The sequence below is a fragment of the Pholcus phalangioides genome, unplaced genomic scaffold (assembly GCF_987345545.1).
Source record: "Pholcus phalangioides strain wild (caught in Gottingen) unplaced genomic scaffold, Ppha-v1.0 ptg000024l_1, whole genome shotgun sequence".
NCBI lineage: Eukaryota > Metazoa > Arthropoda > Arachnida > Araneae > Pholcidae > Pholcus > Pholcus phalangioides.
In genome coordinates, this window is record NW_028301616.1 from 3,389,443 (window position 1) to 3,407,896 (window position 18,454).

The window sequence follows — 18,454 nt, forward strand, 5'->3', positions numbered from 1 at the left end:
TGTTTTTTTTTCCTTGCCGAAAGGACGGCAAATCTTTCATCCGGGCAATTTATGTCTTTTAACCTGTGAGATTTCCCTTGATATAAGAGCAAACAAACAACAAATAGTTTTTTTTTGGGGGGAAATGTTTTTTATATATTTATATATAAATACCGAAGTGGTTCCGTCAAATCGGAAACCAGCTTAAGCTGTCAAACCACGTCTTCTAGTAAGTTTACGTGATTCGAATGCTGTTATTGGTTAGTATGAGTGGAAGCAAAAAAAAAAATCGAATATTATTGCTCATAAGGAAAATCTTGCAAAAATTTTTCTTATTATTTTATTCAATCTGGAGAGTTCTACGGAAGAAAACCTTGGAAACAAAAAATTTCCACTGAATTCTTATAATTTTTTTACGTGCTTTTAAAGAATACTTTTAACATAAGTTATATTTTAGCTGATGGTAATTGTCTCAATAGTTTTCGCAGAAGAAACGTGAGATTAATGTAAAATAATGTGTTTTAAAATTTTCTCTGGCTTTCTCTCGCATGACATTTTTCTGAGAAGGTTGATCAAGAATGCAACTGATATTGATCAAGAATGCAATCAATGACTATTGAAATCGATCATTAATGCAAACATGGACTATTGCAATCGAATGCAATTAAAGACCGTTTAAATCAAATTCAATGGAAAGTTATCGAAATTGAACTATCAAAGGAAACTATTAACAATCAAAGACTACGGAAATCATCGATCACTAATTCATTCACGGACGATTCAAATCGATCACTAACGCAATCACGGACTACGATCACTAAAATGCAACCAAAGACTATTGAAATCAAACGCAATTAGAGACTATTTAAATCGAGAAATCGAACGCAATCAACGTCTTGAAATCGAATTGAATCAATAGCTATTGGAATCAAATTCAATCAAAGGCTACAGTAATTGTTCACTGATGCAATCAAGAACTATTGAAATCGATCACTAATTCACTCACAGACAATAGAAATCGATCACTAATTCAGTTACAGACAATATAAATCGATCACTAATTCAATCACAGACAATAGAAATCGATCACTAATTCAATCACAGACTACTGAAATCCTATGCAACCAAGAACTATTGTATTTTAATGAATCGGAAACTATTTGAATCGAATTCAATCACAAAAGCTATTTGAATCGCATTCAATCAAAAAAGCTATTTGAATCGAATTTAATCAATGGCTATTGATATCGATCACTAATGCAATCGGAGACCATTGAAAACCAATGCAATCAATGACTATTGAAATGTAATGCAATCAATCACTGTTGAAATCGAACGCAGTCTCAATGACTATTAAAATATAATTTTTGCAAAAGAAATGGAAAATGGTATAAAATTATATTTTTTTAAACACAAACACTTTCTGCCGTGGCTACTTTCACAAAAATTTGGTCATCGATGGAATTAATATCGATCACGAATGAAATCAATGACTATTGAAATCGATCATGAAAGTTATTGATAGCAAATAAAATAATTTTACAATGTCGTGATAGTTTTCAATATTTTGTATGACTTATTAATGTTATTGCCGTATTTGAAAATAATTGTGGATACTAAATCTTTTGCTAAATTTAATAAAAGGTGCAATAAAAATAATAAAATGGATTGAATATCTAAACAGTGTATATTGATTGGGCATTGTATAATATTTAATTATGTGTATGTATATATATATTGTTTTTTTATTGTATTTTTAATTGGGTTGTTGTATTTTAGAAATATATGACATCCATATATGTTATGGGCTTCTTTTTCTCAGCCCCCTCGTTGGGCATTTTGCCTGTTGTGGCGTTGCATTTGTATTTGAAATCGATCATGACTGTATTTGTCCTCGTCATCTATCGTTATCGGTTGCTCATGATTACAATCGATAAATATGTATTGATATCGCTATTACAAAATATCAAAACAACTGTTAAGATTGATTAATGCAACTGATAATTACTAAAATTGTTTATGAACATTATAGATAATTATTAAAGTTAATAATAAACATTGGATTAGACATTAATTTTTGAAATATATGGCATCCGTATTTGCTATCCATACAAAGCCTGTTGTGGCTTTGTATTTGTATTGATAAGTATTGAACTTGATTACGAATATTTTCGATAACTATTGAAATTGATTATTAATATTATCGGTAATTATAATAATTCAATAAGAATTATTGGAAAACTTAATTGCTTTTTAACACCATTAGCATGGTTTGTATATTGAAAATTCTTCTTGATGAAGGATGGATATTATCAAAACTTTTGAATAAAAAAGACATCAAATGAAATGAAAATCATATTGAATTGTAGCGATCACAATAGCTACGGGTTTTTACTTTTCATTGCGAAAGTCAGCGTCATCTATGGGTTGGACACGGAACAAAAATAAAATAAATGTACGTATTGAATACACACAACTTAGATACTTCGGGGCCAGTACCGAATCTCAAATCTAGGTTTTTTCTGAGTCTTAACTTGGCAACATATTTGTCATTGATCCCAAATGTTTTATCCAATAAAAATATAGTATTTTCTGTAGTTGATATGTATTAACAGTTGCTGTGTGAATCGCAATATTCGGTTAAGCAGCCAAAATTTCTTTAAAGCAGGACCGACTTTTGTTTAAAGCAGAATCTACCTGATCTGTTATGGACTTTCAGTTTAATAAAATGTAATTCAGCTCAGAACGTTTCATTCCAAATACCAAAATTTTATTGACTCATCATCATCAACAACAACCATTTTCAATCCACTGCTGGATGGAGGTCTCCTCTATATTTTTCCATTTTACTCCGTCTGATGCTTTAGCCATCCAGTTGACTCCAGCCACTTTCCTGATGTCGTCAATCCATCTTGCATGGGGACGCCTTCTCGGACGTTTAACACCACGGGGGTACCACTCTAGAATAATTGTGGTCCATCTGTTGTCCCGTCTTCTTGCAATATGTCCAGCCCATTTCCATTTCAAACGTTTGATTCTTTCCATGATATCATACACCTTTGTATGGTTCCTTATCCAAGTGATTCGTTTTCTGTCTCTCCTTGTGATGCCTAACATACATCTTTCCATGCTCCTTTGCGTTGTCTGTAGCCTTTGTATCGTCTTGCTAGTGAGTGTCCATGTTTCAGCTCCATAAGTCAGTGCTGGTAGCACACACTGGTTAAAAACTTTTCTTTTCAGACATAATGGCATGTGACTCTTCAGAATTATTTATTAATTATAATTTATTGACTATTAACACCCTTATATACGCTTCTGATCGTGCTTAGACGATGACCTTAGTGATCTGCTCAATCATTACCTGATGATTTGAATTGCTTTATTCAGATGGAATTCTTAAAATGACGTATAAAAAACGTGCGAATATGTGTTATCTATTTTTTTCTTCATTATTTCCCTATTCTCTGACAGGTTTGCTTGAACTATATCCCATGCCCCCGTTTTGTATTCTATTGGATCTATGCAACGTCTGACAAGGAAAGGGTCGGAAAGTGACGTCTTCAAAAAAGCTTCGAAAACATTACCGCTAATTCTAATCATTTCAATATGCACAAAAATATAAAAATATACGCCGGAATTATTATGGGTCACTCAAAAAGAAATAGTAAATATTATGAACGCCAATAGTGGTGAACGAAATTATAAAAATCCCGAAATCCCACAACCATAGAGTTATCCCCAGAGTGACGTCATTCAAACAACATACAGGGGTTGAATAAGCCGCTGTGGTGGTCGAGTGGTCATAGTGACGGACTCGCATAGCGGGGTTCGAGCCCCACCGTCACCACAGTGGTGGTCGGCTGAAGTTGGTTTTCTGTGGTTCCCAACTTCGAGGCGCAAATGCGAGCCGATCTCCCCGTTAAAAATTCTCGCCACAGAGAGCAACACTCCTACAAACAGTACAAATATTCAGTCACTACACATCACTCACTTCACTTCTGAGATATAGATGGCAGCACTGAAAAATCATACACAACACTAGATACGCACTCAAACTGTTAGGTACACGCATTTACACTTCCGGCACAACTCACTAGGTAGTAAATTGCCTATGGCAATAGACCTGAGTTGTGCTCGGTTGAAAAAAAAAAAAGGGGTTGAATAAAATTATATGAACACTTGTGAAATGAGACAACACACTCGAGGGAACCTGTCGTATACTCCCGCCCTCTAGTGCGGCAGAGTGCCACTTAGCGGGCGAGAATGTGCACACATCAGTCTAGTCGTAGCAATGATAGCGTGCAGGATGCGAAATAGTATATTAGGGCGTTGAAAAAAAAAACTTCGATATGCTTTCCTCACAAATTTCGAAAGAAGCATGATATTGTGCTGCAGCCCGTCTTGCCGGGGCCACAGTAACGAAAATCGCCACCCTTGTTGGTTTCGGGAGAACTACTGTGTCGATGGTAATGGCAGCCTATAACAAACAGCCTATTAATAAAGATTCTGTGTCATTTCACAGGTTTTCATATTGTCCAACCCCTGTATGATTAGGTGCAGCACAGATAGAGAAAGAAGGAAAAAAGAGAAATATATACAGTGTAACCTCATTTATACGTCACTCAGTATACGGTTATGCGACTTACACGTTATACGATGTTTGGCTTCCGTCGCAATATGTTCCTATACATTTTAATGTTAAAATAATTCATATATTCCACGGAAAACCTCAATTACTCGACGTTTTCAGTTCCACTCGCACATCGATAGCGCAAAACTTTTGTATGCAGTGAAAACGCGTTGTTGCAACAGTTTTTCTTGCATATTGTCACCAATAGCCATAAATTTTAGGACTATTGCTGGCATAAACAAAAATAGCCAGTGGACAGATCCAATCGAAAATAGGATGGTAATTTAATAATTTAGAGTGGGCTCTTAAGTGATTTGTATATTGCTTGTTTCACAGCCGCGGTGAGTCCAAAAGAAACGGGTTTCAATTGTTTTGACGGCCATATGTCCTTTCAGAATTTTTGTTCTTCCAGTGTTTTCAGCGTTATTCTCAAAGGGTAAGAAAGCACACATTTTAAGCACTTGGAGGGTACGCGTCTCTGCCGATAAGAAACACATGCACAATAAGTTCTTTCGATCGTTTTTCCTGTGGAATTTTCTCTCGTTGCGATGCTTTGCTTGCTGGCTGTGTCAGATCCGCCGTTCATAATGTCGTCAAAACAAAGAGTGCTTTCTTTAACTATAAAGAAATAACTGGAAATTTTGGAAGAATTCAACACAATAATTTTAAATTCATAACGAAAGTCGATCTTGCAAAACAGTTGGATAACCCTGTGGCAACATTTCAAAGCGATCATAAAGCATTGAATCGAAATGAAAGACGAAGCCACTGCTTACAAATCATCTACTGTCAAAAAAATGAGATTCCAGGATGGGAAATTTTCCCAAGCAATTTTCTACCCAATGTCGTACCCAATGTAAAGGTAATTTTCCGATAAATTTTATTTCTTTAAGTGATTTAAAAAAGCGCGATTTAATTATTTTTCCCTTAAGTGTTATTGAAATATTTTTTTTATAACAGTTGGAGATGCAATTAAACACATTGGATTTTATAATATTTTGTAAGCCTGTGTGTGTGTGGCCGGTGGGGGAGTAATTTTCTTTGAAAAGTCTCAGTTTTGAAAAGATTTACACATTAATATGAAGTTTTGGCTCGGCCTCTTGAACGTCGTACAAACGAGGCTCCACTGTTACTAGAGAGAGTTTCTACGTGGGGGGTGGGGGGAAGCTGGAATATACACAAGTTCTTCATAGATGAGAGAACCTCCATCCAAGAATCTCGAGAGGCGATAAGTAGCCAACTGTTGTAATATTTAATGTATTTTTTTGCGGCTTTAAATTAAACTCCGCCGCTCATTTTTTTTTGTTTTTATGTGTTTCTGTGTGAGATGAATATACTTTAATTTTTTATACTTTTTTGAGGATGACACCTTCCGACCCTTTCTTATACAGTTTGGATGTAATTTATCTTTGAAAAAAGAAAGTAATTCTAAACTCTCTTTCTAAAAAAATAATAAAAATCCAAAGCTAGAGAAGATTTTGTTCAATTTCTCGCATGCAGTTAAAGGGTTAAGAATCATTTTCTTCAGCAGTTTATAGCCATATATTTAAGACTTTATAACTATCGGAGTCCAAAAAAATTCAAGAATCATCACCCCTTTATTCGAGTTAAAATTTCAACTACAGTGCATTCTAGTAAATTCTACAAATATTTCTATGAGCAATCTCCCTCTGGAGCTTCTCCTGTAACCTCCAAAGGGCGTTTGCGGTTTATTTCGTAAATATGAGATTAATTTTACTGACTTTTCTTCCTCTTGCTGCTTTTATTTTTTGCAGTACACTGTAGGTATGGATCGTATTACATTCAAAATATTCACCTTAAAAAAAATAATACATTATAAGAATCGCATTTCCAACAAAATATTTCTCGTACAAATACGTACATTATACAGGGTGATTATAATTAAAGTTCCCGTAGTCTGTGTGAGTAATTTCTCGCAAAAACTACTCATCTGCAAATAGCCAAATTTTCAGCATATGCTAAAATCTGCCCATGAGAGGCAGATTTATGCAATAAAATGCCGTTCAACTTTTCACCACCAGGTGAAGAGTTGGCGCTTTTTTATTGCATTTTCTTTCTTTCCCTCCCTACGGTTCATATAGCACATATACCAGGTTTCAATGGAATACGTCCACCGGAACGGGCGTTACATAGGTATAGGTACTTTAAATATTCTACTGCTCAGACGACACCATCTATAGCAGAAGGCCTTCCCCTTACCTAGGACCATTGGATATACTATAAGAAAATGGTAAAGGTAGCGCATGCGTCGGCCGGATATCCAATAGCTATACGTGAGATGGCCTTCTTCACTGACGTCACGAGCTTCGCGCGGTAGCCTTCTACTATAGATGGTGTCGGATCAGACATATGTGGCGCCCGTTCTGGTGGACATATTCTATTGAAGCTTGATATATACGCTATATGATCCATGGGGAAAAAAAATAAAATTCACAATAAAAAAAGCATCACTTATTCACCTGGTGATCGAAAATTTAACTATTTTGTTATTTCATATATATCTCTTTCCCATGGTCCCATTAAGATATCATAAATATTAGGCGGTATTCGGAGGAGCAGTTTTTCTTATAAACTACCCCAGAGTACGGGAACTTCAATTATAATCACCAATGCATGTGAATAAAATTTATGAATTGTCACTGAAATATCAATACACAAACAATTCTTCAATTCCCATAACCCCACAAGTCGAACTATAATTTTTACTTATTCCACTGTAAACATAACTTTTAAGTTGTATAATAAATATTGAAATAAAAGAACGCATATAAATACATCGAGACTCAAGTTCAAAAATATCATCCGATATTTTCACACCAGTATTTCCGCGATTCACGTGAATAAAAATGATTAATAATGTCGAGTGTAATGTACCACACGGAACTGAGCAATGCAGAACAGTAAGAAAAGATGCTCCAGTGGAATAAATGAATAAATAATAACGTTGAAATGACATTACATTTAAGTTCATATCCTATTCTCTTCCTAGACTAGAGCAAACAGAGGATAAAACCAAATTCAATTCCATTCCCTCTCACTTTCTTCTATTTGTTTACATTTTTGTATATTTTATTCTTCGCACACAATCGTGTTTCCCAACCGATAACAAGATACTACTTGTAAGCTGGAACAAAAATCTATACATATAATACTTTATTTAAAGATATTCCCGTGTTTTCTTGTATATATATATATTTATTTATTTAAACATTGTATATTTCATACTGATACACATCTTATCCACTTGAAATGTCGCGAGTGTGCTTATAACAATCTGCTTTTCCGTGCTTATTTTCCTCCACCGCGAGTTCCGCCCGGAGGATGCGAAAGATTTAGCTTCTCGGAACGTAGACATATGTGAAAGATTCATTGTAATAGTAAACCGTATGTACATACAGTATTATGTATGGTGTGATGTATTTCGTACCAGTGACAAGAACGTTTTCGAGGAAGAGTCTCGGAATATATTTTTGAATGGAAAGAGGATCAAGTTTGCGCGAAATTGATGTGTATGTGTGTGTGGAAGATGAGCAATGACACTGATTTCCCCCCCCCCAGTCGTTTTTGATTTACCTCAATAGTCCCGATGGACGGGGAAAAGGGTTGAGAACGATATTGAAAGACGGGTTGTTAGGACTATGGGTCGTCGTTGGTACGAGTTCATTTTAAATACAAATACAAACGCTGCAACATAGAATATGTCCAAACATTGGCGTACTCAAAGGGGAGGAGGGGTTTGGGATTCTAACCCCCTCCCTTAAGCCGAGAATATAGTGTTATTTTACGGTGCCCGAGTGGCATGGTGGTTTTTACAGGAAAACGTAACCCCCCTCCCCTTGAGAAGGAAAAGAAAAATTGAACCCCCCCCCTTGTGAAAATTCTGCGTACGCCTATGATCTCAAATATAACCAAAATACGGCAATATCCAATATAAAAGAATGCATCTCGAAAATGATTAATAATATATAATATGCTGCCCACAAAATAAATTATGGTAGTTTCTAACCGAAATATGGATAGTGCTTCTCGATTTATCCCAATATGTTGATCGTACTTCTTTTTAAACGTACCTATTGGGTCAGAATTCACGACCCCCGGAGGTAAGCTACTCCATTTATTGACAACCCTATTCGAGAAAAACTCCTTGCGGCATAACGACCTGGAATTGCCCCTTAAAAAACGATACTGGTGTCCCCTAGTCGAAGTAGTCGATTGACTGTGTGCAAGTAACCCATGGTCCATTTTATCTATTCCGTTGAAAATTTTCAACACTTCGATCATATTTTCTCGACACGTGCGCTTCCCCAATGAAACATATTCAAGAAATCAAATCTTTCTTCGTAGCTCAAGCTTTGTGTACCATCACGAGCTCGCGTAGCTCTTCTCTGTACCCCTTCGACCCGTCTGTAAATGTGGTCTCCTAAACCTTACGGCATACTACAGTCCAGGACGAACTGAGCTTCGGAAAAGCGAAAGAATGACTTTGGGAGAACGCGAAGAGACCTTTTTGAGTATGAAAAACCAATCATTTTATTTACCTTTTCTTCATTGTTTTTAAACAGCATTGTAGCATCATCAGGAAGTATCTAAATTATGTTATTGGATAATGAATTCGATGCTTTGTTTCTAACCTGGGCCTGAACCAGAACCCCCCTCCCCCACGTCTCCTTATGGAGATATCGTGTCCATGAGAGACGATGAATATGTCCGTGAATCAAGGATCTCTCTCTCTCTCTCTCTAGCTCCCCCCCCCCCCACTTTCCTTTTTTCAAATATTATACTTGACAAAATTATATAATCGGTTCATAATCCAGTAATTGTCCTGTAAAAGTTGATGAAGAAATTAAGGATCTGGTTGCAACTGTCCGGAATTTTTCTCAGCCCTAGTATATCAAGGAAACCGACATTTCCCGTATATTGTCGACGTGAATTCGAAAAGAAAAAGTCATCTTGTCTTTGATGACTCGGAAATCGAAACCAGGTCCACTTGCAAACCGGGAAAATGCGCTACCGTCAAAAACTACTGCAGACATGACATTGCCTTGTTCATTTTCCAAGAGGAACTAGGTTCAATTACCGGCAGGGCCCAGATGCCATTTCTATCCGATCTCACCTCAGCATATTATAAAGAAAAATGGCTATTTCCTCAGTCAGAAGAAGTTGGAGGTTAAATCGAGACCCGATATAACCGTCCACAAAATGTTGGGGGGGGGGATAGAAAGTCAATTATAACCATCTAACAGTAATAAATGATCTGGTATCAGTTTGATGCATTCCCGATCCACTCTTTTAGGTGTCCAGGTCAAACAGGAATTGAAGTTTAGCCGAGACCCAGACCTTAGGGGCCGACAGTCTGCATACAAGCTGACTTTTTGGGAGTACGGGAAAATAGTAGTAAATCGGACGCTAAAAATCCTGCCAGTACTGGCTAGGAGAGTGTGTGTATGTGATAACTTTTTATAATTTCTCTTTCTGCCCAGTGTATAATACAGATTGTACACCATGAGGTGACTCCGAGGGGCTCGAGGATCTGGTATATCCAGCAATAGTTACCGGAGAAATATAGAATCCGTGGTTCACTTTTAACCAAAAGATGTTTTCCTGTTCGACCAATGATCAGGTGTGGTTATTGCTTTGTTATGATTGGTGGCTTTTAATTTCTAATCGTTAGCGCATGAGTCTTATCCGAACGTCTAAAATGATTTGGTTAGCGAAGAGGTGCTTATCAATCCGACTGTTTGTTGGTGATTGATTTGCTGCATTTTGTTGGTGGGGCCATGGAACAGAAAGGGTCTTTTTATGTACCTTTTTTAAAGCACCGTTCTTCAATCACTGGTTCGCATACCAGTGCCGGTGCGCGAAACTTTTCTCCAAATTCTTAAAGCTACTACGTGTTTGGGGAGCTGCATTGTTGGGAGGGGGTGAGAAAAACGCTTTTGAAATTTCTGCATATTTATATGGAAAAAATATATATGTTCAGCCATGTCAGAATTACAAACCAAACTGAGGAACTGCTGAAGTTGATGAAACTATTTTTATCACAGAAAGAACGCTAGAACCACGTATATGAATTTTTTAACAACGGAACAGCGGATGTCCAACTACTTACAAAACGGATCTATGAGCTTTAATTCGTATACAGGGGTATCGTAAATGAGACTATAGCAGCTCATACCCATTATGACAGGCATACGAGAGGGTTGGTCGGGGTCATCATTTTATATTCATTAAATTGTTATTGATCGACAAGAGCCGAGTATCGTCGGCAAATTTTGTTAATGGCTCTGGTTTGCTTGACTTCCTTAGTAACAGTGATGTGCGAATAAACGATGTTTGTCAAAGATTATTCCAAGACATTTGAATGTGCCGTAAGAATAAATTATGTTCCCTTCATTATTGATAAATGAGTTCGGATTTCATTTTATTTTCCGTTTAGATATTTTTGTACACAAGAGAAATGTAGCATAAATATTGGTTGAAATAGAGATGCGTTACGGTACGCTTGAACTGTTGCGGCTTCCTATCAAATGAAAACAAAACTTTCTGTTATAATTCTTGAAGTAAATTGGTATTTAATTTTGAACCAGTGTGCGTATGGAAATGAATAGAATATGGTATAATATCATATATTCTTTGTTTTTATACTGCATGCTAGTGTACATTTCATACCTCAAAATATCGGTTACTATGTTTGAATGTTCGCCGTAGAATTACTTTCTGTAAGCGTAGGAATTCGATGGGAAACATATGAACATAATCGATATTATGGCATATAAAAAAATTTACACGGGTCTGCAGCACAAAAATCAATAACGTATAATAAAATTTCAAGGTCAACTTCTTCAACAAAAACGAAACTCTTGGCTGACCCAGTTCAAATCTAATCATTTAATATTATCCCATATTTTGTTTATTTCATGTTGCACAAAAGTTCGAAACCACCTTTCGATTTCACTTCAAGAATTATAACAGATGGTTATTTTTTTATAGATGGCAGCAGAAGTCCCATATAACGATGTTTCACGCATGTATAATAATATGAAATATGTCAGAAGATGAAGAAATTTTCCTCCTTTCAAAAAAAGATTTCAAAATGTTCTGAAACTATTTCTCCCATTTATTACGAAAATCATTGTCTACGAAATTGTTTACTCAATTTTTGCTCGGCTTTTCACAAGGAATAAACGTTTTAAGAATACTGCTCTAGAGCAAGAATCTTCTGGTTTACAGCTTCCCCTTTCCAATTGCATGGACTTTTCGGCTAGAAACAAATTTTTGAATTCGCTATTGAGTGCATTTCATGCTATCTGGGTTTGTTGTAAATAAGTAAATAAATAAAAATTTTGAGCAACGTGACATAGGTACTTTCTAATGATGATGACGACTATTGTTGATAGAAATATTGATAAATTGAGATATTGTTATATTATATTTACAACTAAATACGGACCAACGACGGCCTTCGTCTCGATATCCTCTTGTTCAATCAAAAACCAAGTCGAGGTCCTTGTCATTATTTGCGAAAACTGTGTTTCGAAAATTACATTTAAGTGAATTCCGTCATTATTTTGAATAAATAAATGCTTTGAACGAGTAATTTCATACTCATACTTAATTAATAGAAAAAAAGAAAAACACCGAAAACGGAAGCAATACATCGCATTAATGAATAGAAAGGGAGGTGAAAGCATACACAAGTGAAATTGGCATCTAATGCGTTACGGAGGAATAAACTTAACCGTTTCAATAAGCAATCAAACGTTTAATCGTGTAAAAATATTCAATATGTGTTCAGAGATTGTATCCTCTGTGATGAAGTTCACTTGCATCATGTGTAAAAATTTTAAAATCCATTAAAACATATCAAATGTATAATACAGACACTGCAAAATAAATTCAAGCGAATGTTTTCCTCTCATTGGTTTTCCAATTTGACTTTTCTCAACTTGCCGTATGTCGAGCGTTTGGCTCAAAGCATTAAAACGGCGAATTAAAGTCTGAAAGCATGATGACAATGTTAAAAACTGATTGCATTATTGAACACACACTGAGGCTATTCTCATGAACCTGTATATGGTACTAGGTTTGAGAAAAAAATTATTTCATCAAAATTCATACTTCACAATCTTTGAGAATGCATTTTTCTCAAAACATCAATTTTTGTCGCTGCGCGCATGACATCTCATGAACTATGTTTCCAACTTCCATGAAATTTGTCTGGTATGTGTCCCTTGCGTAGTTGCATAAAATGAACTAGAATTGTAGACATATCCATTGAAATTTAAAATTTTTATTAAAATATAAATTTTGAAATTTTAAAATTTCTGAGCACTTCTTGAACACTTTCACTTTACATATCTTAAAGAGCCTAGTTCATTGCATTAAATAAACGCAGTTTAGGACACAAAATAATTTTTTTATGCAGAAATTCAAATTTGGGCAGATGAAACTGCGCGCAGTGATTGTTTTAAAAAAAAAAAAGGTTTCAACTTTTGCTTGTAAACAAGAGAAACATGTTTACATCAAATTTTGCAAACTCTTGATGGACGCACATCCAATTACATATACTTTAAATGTGACACTCAAAAATTTGAATGAATTGGGTAAATCAGGAATTTTAAATGAATTTTCAACCATATGCTACATTTTTCTGCATTTTTCGAATTTCACTGGTCCTGTGTCAGCACCTCCTAGAAATAGAGGTGGACCTCTATCTCTAGGAGGTGCTGGCTGTGTTCCCTTAAAGTATCAAAAATGGTTTACAGAAAATTGACCGCCAACAATTCACCGGCGGAAAATTCACCGACAAAAATTCACAGCTAGAAAAATTCACCGACCAACAATTCACCATTAGCAATTCATCGATTCAGTAATTCAAAATCACTTGCCGGTGAATGGTTAGTCGAATTTCCTAGCCGTGAATTTTCTGGCGGTGAACTGCGTGGCGGTGAATTTTCCGGACACGATCAAAGATGTATTCAAAAACAGTTTTGAATACATATAAAGGAAAATAAATCTTGAGCAAATAGAAAATATAGCATAAGACGTTCATATGCTCAATATATAAACAATACAACATCAAACAGCAGTTTTGTTAATAACGTTGCCCTGACCGATTTTGCAAAATGCATTTCCAATTCCACGGGCCTCTAGCTTCTTTTAGCTGCATAATATGCGATACGGCATTGGTTCTCAAACTTTAGTCTTCCGCGGCTCCCATTTGTTCTAGCAGACTTGTAACCGCGGCTCCGTAGAATAGTCTAACAAATGGCCGCTTCATTGTATATTAAATAGGTGCACAATAATACGAACAGCTCGCAACGGAGCCCCTGACAGTGACTGGACGTGCTCCGAGAAGTCGCGGCTCACACTTTAGGAACCACTGCGTTACGGACTATTTTCAGGTGATTTGTTATAAATTTTCCGCTACATCAATTATTTCAAAAATTGTATTGAATTCTCAATTTTTGAAATATATTGAGTTCGCTTAGAGATATACGAAGCCCAGAAAATTAAATATGAAGTAATTAGCCGGGCCTACTGTTTGAGTTGGATACAATAACACTGATTTCAACTTTTATTTATATTTTCTCAAGCATGAAAATGTCTCCGTATTGTCTTTTGATATTCAACTGCATAAATTCATATAGTTTAGGATGTTTTAAAATGAATTGTGGGCCCGTAAAGTGCACCGAAGTAATTCCACAGCTTTAACTAAGTGTTTTTAAAGCAGAAAAAGAAGCACATCGATAACTTGAAGTTCAAGGGGGGAGGATCGAAATACCTAGCGCCCCTTAAAAAGAGGGGAAAAATATTTAATGAGTCGCGCAAGAAGTCGCCATATTGGTTAGCTTAAACACGATTTGTATGTCCCTCAAAGAAAGAAGAAGATATCACGTGATCCAGAAAGCCTCATGGAAGAAAGCCCGGGCAGCGCCGGGATTATAGCTAGTTACTATGGATAGATAGAACCGCTCACAACCCCGGACTGATGCAAAGCACCTTACTTCCGTTACCTCAAAAAAAGAGTCTATATATATATATATTTACTATATATTATTTATTTTGATTCTACATAAAAGTATAAATTTCATGTGCAAAGAAAAATACCGGTTAATACATTCTTCAAGTTTGTACATACATATATTTTTGTAAACTACGAAATGATATATGCTCTGTTAGGTGCGGTATACTTTACGCCAATTCCGTCCTGGAGGTACGTTGGAATTTTTAATGTGCGTTAATGCCCTTGAATGATTTCAAAACTGGTTCATCAGAAATGGGCATGTTCGCAAAGATATCAGGATTAAAACAATCATCGATTATGCCAAAAGGTTCTCCAGAAACTGCAATGATTCTCTTCACAATTTTGACAATAAACATCGTAGAATCTCCAATTATAATAGTGCTGGTATTTTTAGACGTGTGAGGTTTGCTCCATCCGGGAGAGGTATGATGGGATTGAAGAGTGAGAGAGAGGCCCTCGGCGGCGGAAAAAAGGTTTTGAGGGAGAGGCGTTGGTTGGTATAGACCAGTGATTCCCAACGTCAGTGGGGAACGACCAGTTCCCACGACCAGTGATTCCCAATGGGGCGAACGCCCCATTGACGATGGAAAGTTCCAGGGGGCGGCAGAAGCTACGGGTATAACATGGGGGGGGGATTGCGTTGGGAGAACAAAAATTTCTGAAGAAGGGGGCGATGGGACAAAAAAGTACCATAGTTTTCCAATAAGAAACCAAAGAACTCACACACACACACATATATATATATATATATATGTATATATATATATGTATATATATATATGTATATATATATATGTATATATATATATGTATATATATATATGTATATATATATACACAGATGGCTCGAAAACTATCTCCGGAACGAACAGCATCAGCATATGTTGCAGCGAAAGATCATAAGATCATAGAGTGCTGGAGTAGTAAGCTAGAAAACGACAATAATATCTTCCAAGCTGAATTACTAGCGTTATGTATGGCAAATATAAAAGCTCAAGAATTCCAATACGCAACTATAATCTATAGCGATAACCTTTCAAGTATATATACAATACAGGACCCGATGACCATCCATGACATGGCATGGGATAATCTGCAGGTCCTCCACAAGAGCCCTCGAATTCGTATATCTTGGATCCAAGCGCACGTGGGTGAGTGGGGAACGAAGAAGCAGACGCAATAGCCAAAGCAACGACAATCAATGGCACACAATTAATTAAAATATTATTACCATCATATACAGCAAAACAAAAGGCAAAAAAAGCAATACTCAATCTATGGCAAACCCGACGGAATTATGCCAAAACTGGAAGAAGTGTCCACAAAATAGTACCTAAAGTTTCACATAACGCAAAAAATTGGAGCAGAGAACTTGCATTTTTTACAACCAATCACGGACTTTTTCCAAATTACCTTCACCGCTTCAAAGAACGAGGAACAGATAGATCGTTGCTTTTGTGGTGAAATCGGCGCTCCCATGCATTACTTGACAACGTGAAAATTAAGGTACAAGGTTCGAGATACAAGGTAATCTCGAACACAAGACCCACTTTTGACTTGAGGGGAGCCCTGGGCAGGGAAAGTAAAGATTAGAAAACCTCAACTTCGAAAATAATGTCTGGTTTTTTAATAAAAATATCTCGTTTAAATTCGAAGCCCTAAATTAGTGGGGCCCATGGAGAAATCAGATCTAGCTCGAAGAGTCCCTAAAGTTTAAAAAATTTAGTCGGCAAACGGACTTCCCCAGCGTAACTTTCGTTACTTAATCTGTTCCGTTTTGGTACATACTCTTTTATGGTGACTTTTAAGCATATGACAATGCTGTTAACAAGCTTTTTTTTTTTAATGAGAGCCATAAAAATTATCCGTTCCTCTCTCAAACTTTTTCATAGTGACGAGTTAACCGAAATTAGCGACGAGTATACGAGGGTTTAATAACATTGTTGCCTATGAACGTTGGAAGAGCCTGAAGAAAAACGACTTAACTGGAGTGGCGACTTATTAGGGTGACGACTTGACGAAGTTTTACTGTATTTCCTCGTGTCTAACAGCTTGTTTATTAAACTGACAGCAAGTCTGGAGACTGGCAGTCATTTTTACGGTTCTTCTTGAAGAGTAAAAGTCAAGTAAAGTTGCCAATTATCGGCAAAAAAATGTTTTAAGGCAAGTAAAGCTGTCAATTATGTGCCAAAAAATGCAAGTGAAGTTTCCGATTTCAGCTAAAACAATTTATTTAAGGACACATAATTTACGAAAGAAAATGTATGTTTGACAAATTATGTGTGAAATTAATAAATTTTATGACTATAATTAATTATGCAGAGTCATAATTATCACAGTATAGTTTATAAGTCAGGAATGAGGTCTCGCTGAAAATTGGCGAAAAAACAGGACACTTTATAAAAAAAAAGTTCGGAATGCGGGAATCAATGCTTTAAAATACTGGCCATATGGTCGCCCTGCGTACTGAAGTTTCTGGCCAGCGGACTAAAAAGAATGAAGGTGTAAAATAAACTCGAAAGATATCGCGAATTATTCAATTTATTATATAAGTATCTTTTTCTAAATTTTTGATCCACACTTCAGTTGTTTCGGCGGGAGGAATCCATTTGAGAATGGGAATAGTTGAACAGAAATATTGATATTATGTGTTTCATTAATGTAAATCGAAAGAAGAATTACTGTTGAACCTCTCGATAACGGGTAGCCATGGGACCAAAAATTTTGTCCGCTAATGGTGTGATACAACATACCGCGGAACCTCGTTTACACGACTTTTTGGCTTCGATCGCAATTGGTTCCTACACATTTTAATGTTTAAATGTTTTTGTGTTACTATAAAAGTGATACACCGGTGGTTATGCATAATCACCAGTCGTCCCGATATAAAGAAAGTTTGAGTAAATTTCACTTCATTTATCATTTTTATCGATGATTATGAAAGTTGGAGAATCTGATGAATATAATGATTTACAATCTTTCTTGTCTTCATTAAACCAATTAATTATTTCTCCCGTGCATTGTACGTGCGTTACACATATTTACCAATAAAAATTAAATTAAAATAAGTGTGAAGAAGAGATGAAAACACACACACACACACTTATAACAACATCATCAATCTTGTAATGTAATGTTGGCTTTCCTCAACAAACAAAAACCAACATTACAGTTCGAATTCACCGTCCTGGACCAAAGTTATGTTCAGTTAATACGAGCTACGGATTATAATAATCTTAGTTGAATACGACAAATTCTCCGTTTATGCCCAAAAATTAATAAATTACTTTTTCTGATTTTATTGTCCACTATCGAGAATGTCCACTAAAATACATTTACCCTTTCAGCGGTAATACCGAGATATCTCGTCAAACTGGATCTGCTTTATTTCAGTCACACCAAAATATCTCGGTGTCTAAAAGAAAGTTGAAGTTGTCTTTACAGTCAAACATGTTTTTTCCACCCCCCTCCCTCCAATCGATCAGCTGCCAGGAACGACTGCCAGAGCACTCGTCTGGCAATCGAGGGACCCGGGTTCGACTCCCGGTAGAGGCAGAGATGAGTTTTTTCCTTCCTTAAAAAATTAACATCTGAAATAATAAATATCTTCACAACATCCAGTCTTCTCTATATCTTGTATTAACAAGTGGAGAGCGACATTCATGTCATATATATAGCCCTCTGGTGCTCGTCGTCCATGAGCTATTAGCTGATCGGTTTCACCGTCCATTGCACGGTTCCGTTCGGCATATATACGCTCTAGCGAAGGAAAATCTCTATCTCCTCTGTAGCTTTAG

General features: G+C 36.2%; 1 protein-coding gene across 1 annotated transcript in view; it reads left to right on the forward strand.

Moving 5' to 3' along the window:
• Window positions 1-18,454, forward strand: part of LOC149068584 (uncharacterized) — a 102,873-nt gene that overhangs the window by 32,563 nt on the left and 51,856 nt on the right. The gene's annotated exons all lie outside the window — the stretch shown is intronic.